The 6,720-nt window shown below is 40.9% G+C and overlaps 1 pseudogene; it reads left to right on the top strand.

Annotated features, from left to right (window-relative positions):
• The first annotated feature begins 4,571 nt into the window (after positions 1-4,571).
• On the top strand, positions 4,572-5,213 carry LOC138017153 (uncharacterized; annotated as a pseudogene).
• The last annotated feature ends 1,507 nt before the right edge of the window (positions 5,214-6,720 follow it).

Raw genomic sequence — 6,720 nt, 5'->3', positions numbered from 1 at the left:
ACAAGTTAAATCAACAAAAAGGTACCTTAATGCTGACATAGCCTGCGAGCAGGCTCACTTTTAGGCACGGAAAACGCGAGCCGGCGAAGCCGGCGAGAAGAATGCCGCAGGCTGACAATGCAACTCGTTATGTTGAACGACGAGTTCATGACCAAAAATAGCCACAGACTAGCAATATTTGTTCTGCCCCGATAAGAACTCATTAGTTGACCGGAGTTAACCAACCGTTTTCCAGTCATGCACGGTTCAACCTTCGTTGATCATCAAAGTTTCCTCAATTAATTTAAGAATCGAACCGTGAATAACAAGTCAAGGATAGTGGGAAATGAGAACACGACAAATCGATAGCAGGAGATAAAGGAGGTATCTGATGCCAAAATAATTGCAATTAGGCAAAAATAATGAAGCACAATACTTGCGAGCTAATATTTTTGTATTAAAAGAAACCGTTTTTTCTTGTAAAATGCTACCCTCTTTTAAATATCGGTAAAGCTTGCTTCTCTGAAAATATAGTGTAATCCTCTTTATTGGAAAATATATATTTCGGATTTATGCTTACCTGCTGCATGAATCCCTTGCCCTCGATAAGACAGAACAGTGAGCGAGACGACCAACAACAAATTTAAGATACTCATGTTTAAACAGAGAGAAAAGAAACTTGTTGCCCTCAAAACTGCTCAAAAAAGGAAGGAAGGAAGTTTTAGGCTATTGACGCAATCAGGAATAAGATTAACCGTCAGCCGGCTTTTGTGATGCTTCATCTTGGCTCTGAACGGATACGGAAGGTGTCTGTCATCAGCGCAAATAAAATTGAATTGGATATCCTTTGTCGGTATGGGATGAAACACTAGCATCCCATCCAGGGGGGAGTAGAAATACTCCTAGTCGCTTCATGCTACAGAAACCGGAGATAAGCGCCGGCCTGGTGGGCCTTCTAGGCTCGTAGCAGACTTTTCCTCTTTCCACTTCAGTGAACGCCTGAAACAGACTAGAACGCGGAAATTGATTTCACCCGCTGCGCATTTTACATATTCGTAGACTATTTCTCGCACTCAAAAAACAGGTAGGGATAATTCATACAGCGAATTTGAGTTTCATTTTCAGAACTTGAATAGTTCAATTACGCTGATGGTTGTATCATCGTGCAAAAAAATGCATCCTCCATTCTTTATGCAAATCGCGTAAATAAACAACTTTTCTAAAGAAAAAAATGATGCCATCGGTCCTCTCTTTTCGTTACTGAATTTCATCTGGGCTAAAAAAAGAAAACACGTTTCCCATCAATGAGAGTTAAATGAAGAGTTTTTTTCTCATATCCCATAATACATCTTGTTTACCCCCAAAATTGTCATAAATTATTGTTTGCAATTTCTCCTCGGATATGAAGATGTCCCAAGAGAAATCCAAAACAATGCCTATGCAAAATTTTGCGTGGTAAACGAGGTGTATTATGGGATTTGAGAAAGTAGAAAAAACAATTCACTTTCATTTTTGCTTCAGATTTTGAAATTGTCTTTGCTTAACACCTGACTGGCAAAAAATTGAGCTTTGAATTTTATCCAAAGGCCGTTTACTTTGAGTGTAAGTTTTGGATTTTAAGGTCAACCACTACTCACGTTCAAAACTGAACGATTGGACCTAAGAGGGTTGGTGTAGTCAAAATCTCATTAGTTTAAAATTTCAGCTTGTGAATGCAGCTTATTACAAATGCAAAACGCGAGTTTAAAAGTCTGAAAGCCCAAAACTCCCGTGCTTCATATCAATTGTGCGGCGTACACACGCATTGCTTTCTTAAAGTTAACCTGCACTCTTACTGCTTCAGTTTAAACCGAAGGAAATTATGAATTTAAAATCGCTTATCTGCTAAATTTCACTTTCAAATTTCGCGGGCGCAGCCATCTTGAATAATTGTGAGGTGTTACGGCTGTCCTATTGTTCTGATCCAAAGAGCTTTTGTCTAATAATAAGGCAACCGTAACACGTCACAATTATTCAAGATGGCGGCGCCCACGAAATTCGAAAACAAAAATAGGCGATTCTAAAACTTATTATTTCGGATACTTACACTTCCTTTGAAAATACTTTGGACTGACTTGACTGTAACGATTATTTCCTGTGATTTAAAGTTATTTTTTTGTTGAAGTAGAGGTTCCCTTTAAACCAGTGAGCCTTTGACGTCATTTTCTCCTCGAACCAGCTCTCAAGAACTTAAAGTTAGTAATGGCGGACCATTAAGTAGGAAATTTCCAGTTAAAATAAACAGGTGTATTTTTGAAATCAAAGCTTAAAACTTTGGTCGCTTAGTGTTTGGTTAACATAGTTTTGAAATCCAAAGAAAAGTAATATTGAATTGATGTTGCTTGTTGGCGAGTGATAATACAGCATTATCAAATAGTAATAATAAAGTATTCTCGTTTGTCTCACGATGTGGTCACTTGTGATGTAGATCGCGACGTTTCGACTGCATACTGCTAGTCTTCATCAGGCGATGAGGTTGACTGGTTACGCGTCACCTTTTAAGGAGGATGCTCCGCTGTGATTGGTTGGTTTTCAGCAGCTGTGGTTGGTGCATTTCGATCCTCGCTGTTTCGGTGTGTTGTTCCTTCGGCGGTCCGCTGTCGTATGGTTCTCCTGTTGTTGTGTTTCTTGATCGTGGGCATCCATGCTTATGTATTTTCCTTCGGAAGTTTAGCGTGAGCATTCCAGTCGTAGCGCTAACACATTTGTGTTAGCGCGTGGGGTCTCTGGAGACCCCAGATAGGTATATAAGAGTATTTAGCGTCAAGGAGTTTCAGTTCCGCCCAACCTCCACAAATGAAGTATTTTCACTGCTGAATAAACTGAAAAAATCAAAGGCAGTCGGCCTTGACAAAATCTCTTCTCGACTTATTCGTGAATGCGCGGATCTTATTTGCAAACCGCTGTGCTATATTTTCAATCAGTCATTAAATGTAGGTGTGTTCCCAGACGACTGGAAGTGTGCACGGGTCACTCCACTATTCAAACAAGGGGAACGTGATGACCTAAACAATTACCGCCCAATTTCCGTTATCCCGGTTATAGCCAAAGTGTTCGAAAGAATAGTTTATAACCAATTACATGCGTACCTAACAAAGCATAACGTAATATGTAAATGCCAATCTGGTTTTCGCTCTATTCATTCCACCGTTACGGCTTTACTTGGGGCTACGGATACTTGGGCTTACAACATTGACCGAGGAAAAATAAACGCTGTTGTTTTCCTAGACCTAAAAAAAGCTTTTGATACGGTTAATCACGAGATCCTTTTATCTAAATTAAATAATTACGGCATACATGGCATTTCTTACAACTGGTTTAAGTCCTATTTGGACAACCGCACTCAAAAGTGTTCTATTAATGGATCACTTTCTAAAACCTGCTCACTAAGTTGCGGCGTCCCTCAAGGGACTATTTTGGGTCCATTGTTGTTTTTGCTATATATCAATGATCTGCCAAACTGTCTAACGAATTGTATGCCATGGATGTACGCAGATGACACCCACCTAACATATGCGAGTGACAATACAGGCGACATAGAATCAAGACTTAACCATGATCTAGAAAATGTTAAAAAGTGGTTGATAGCAAACAAACTTACCCTGAACATGAGAAAAACCGAATTTATGCTGATTGGATCAAGGCAGAGGTTGTATGCTCTCACAAATCCTCCAATTCCCGAGATTAATGGTGCTCCTATCACTCAAGTTTCTGTTGCTAAATCCCTGGGCGTGCTTATTGATAATAATCTTAACTGGAGTAGCCATGTCGATAAACTGACAAAGAAAGTAGCTTCTGGAATTGGAGCCCTCAAACGTATAAGGCATCTCGTTCCTCAGACGACATTGCACTCTATTTATCACGCTTTACTTCAACCGCACTTTGACTACTGCAATGTCGTCTGGGGAAACTGTGGTATCACGTTACATGACAAATTACAAAAACTGCAAAATAGAGCAGCCAGAGTTTTGACCTTCTCTAATTTTGATGCAAATGCTAGCGAGCTATTCAAAATTTTAGGCTGGAAAAATCTAGTTAGCCAGCAACAAATTGCGCTGGCCACAATGGTCTATAAGTGTCTTCAGGGGCTAGCACCGGAATATCTATGTTCTAAATTTACAAACCGCGAATCTGTTTATAGTTTAAGAGACTCTGAAAGAAAGCTTAATGTTCCGTTTCCACGGACAAATTATTATAGAAACAGCTTCAGCTATAGAGGTGCTACTGTCTGGAATAGCTTACCCCTCAAAGCGAGACAAGCAGAGTCTCTTGGGCTTTTCAAAAATCTGATTAAAGACATATTTTAGTATAAAGCACGGCATTCATGGAAAGCAGCTTTAGAATTAATATAGTATTATAGTAATTGTATTTTATTGTAATCATTTTAAAATTTTACCTTTTGTAATTTAGATTTTAGCATTGTTTGTAATCTTAGCTGATGATTTTACCGTGCATAAATAATAAAATATCATATCATATCATATCATATCAAGGTAGTCATCACGTGCGAAGCTACTCGGCGGTTGTTGCAGAGGAATTGTTTTCTTTTCGTTATGCCGTTCTCTCCAGAGCATAGGACATCAACCGAGGACGGAGACAACACATCTCATACTGATACTGTCGTAGACGTATTTGAACGTTTCAAGAACTATCTAGACGAGAAAGTCGAAAGTCTTTCGTCCGGCCTCGTGTCCCGTACGGCGACTGAGACTCAAAAGTTAAGCAGAGTAGCCGAAGCAGAGAAGTTGAAGTTCGCGGGAAACAAGGATCAATTTTATCTTAAACTCCGAACTTTGCCGAACCCTTGACGAAGTAAGTGACCTTTTAGCCGCCAAGCAAACAGAAAAAGCAGAGGAGAAGGTCGCTGAGCTAAGTAAGAATCTTAAACGCCAGCAGAAGATTATCAAACTCGCCGACAAAAGCGAAGCAGGTTGGCTCGCCGTTGAAGAGTACCAGACAGAGGAGCTTGCCAGTGACTCCGAAGACGAGAAACGAATTCGTAAAGCACAGGAAAGAGCCTTGAAGGAGAAGAAACAGAATGTGTCAAGGAAGCAGGACAGGGATAGAAACTCGTCGCTTGGCGCTTCTCGTTTTCGCGCTACTAAAGATGACAGGATGCTTTTTCGGGGTATTGTCCTTGCCCTTTCTTTGTATTTCACAGGCAAGTGTTTGCACTCTGCCTGCCTTTACCTTGAATTTCTATTCCACTATCCCTGTTGATATTGTTAGGGTGAAGTCTTATGTGAATCGCTTCTTTGACCCTCCGTGTGTGTACCAATGAGGATCACGATCAATAAATTTTATTTCGTTCCAAAGCGGGGTGTGTCCGGTGTTGTTAGCGTGTTCTGAAACGGCGGAGGTCTGGGTATGGGCAAGTCGGATGTCTCGCTCATGTTCTTTGATTCTATCTTGCATAGGCCTTCCAGTCTCGCCGATGTAGACTTTACCGCATTCACAGGGAATCCTGTAAGCCACGACATCTTGTTTAGTCGGCTCGACAGCATCTTTCGGTCGTACTAGATGTGATCTTAATGTACAATCAGTGGCAAAAGTAGTTGGGACGCTAGTGTCAGAATGGGCCTGAAAACCTCTCAGCATAACTGTCAAAATTCCACTGAAAACTCTAAAATAAAACTCCCCCCCTCCCCCCAAATCAATGTTGAAATAGACAAAGAAATGTATGTTAAATATTGGCCACCTTGTTCTGGGGGGGAGGGGGCAATTTTTCAAACTCAGTACGGAACCCAACTTCAAATGGTGAGTGTCCCCAGACTTTTGCCACTGATTGTACGTTCATTTTGGAATAAATCTTCTTGTTGTTGTTCCGACAACCCTGCGTTCAGTTTAGTTTGCAAACTACCTTTCCTCAAAACATTCGAACTCGTAACATTGGGGGCCTGTCCGGGAGAGGAATTCATTTGTTTGCCGACTACAGAAACCAGGAAAGGACAATTCAAGAAGCAGTTACAGCTAAAGTAAGGAGAACTGTACAAGAGAGTATATTGTGTTTTTGCTGTGAAATACTGCTATGGAAATGGAAAAGCTTTTGGAGATGGGAAAAGAATTCGGGTTGGAAGGAGAAAAACTTCTCGAGTTTGTGAGGGAAGAGGAAGAAAAAGTAGAAAAACGCAGACAATTGGAAGAGGAAAGAGAAGAAAAGTGTAGACGATTGGAAGAGGAAAGAGAAGAAAAGCGTAGGCGGTTTGAAGAAGAAAAGGAAGAGAAACGTCGATTACTTGAAGAAGATAGAAGAAGAGAGAACGAAGGGAGAGAAACTAGGCGACAAGAACGCGAACTAAGAAAATTGGAGATGGAAGCCGAGCTGTTGAAACAGAAAGAGGCTATTGAAGCAGCAAAAAGAGAACATGAGCTGGAGATTGCACGTTTGGCTGTGGAGAATGCTGACGGGCGTCCTGAAGTGAGAGAGGATAGGGCCAAGACACCCAAGCTTCCCTCATTTGTCGATGGCAAGGACGACTTGGATGCTTATTTACAAAGATTTGAAAGATTTGCAGCGACAGCTAAATGGGAGAAGACAGGATGGGCTTCGAAACTTACTGTTCTTTTGTCTGGACGTGCACTAGAAGCTTATTCGCGATTATCTGAGGAAGCAGCCCAAGATTATGACCGAGTGAAGCTAGCTTTGATGAAGAGATATGACCTTACGGAGGATGGTTATTGCCGTAAATTTAGAGCATTAAA

This window comes from Montipora capricornis, chromosome 9 (genome assembly GCF_036669925.1).
Source record: "Montipora capricornis isolate CH-2021 chromosome 9, ASM3666992v2, whole genome shotgun sequence".
Taxonomy (NCBI): domain Eukaryota; kingdom Metazoa; phylum Cnidaria; class Anthozoa; order Scleractinia; family Acroporidae; genus Montipora; species Montipora capricornis.
Note: the sequence above shows the minus strand (reverse complement) of the source record. Positions and strands in the feature narration are given on the sequence as shown.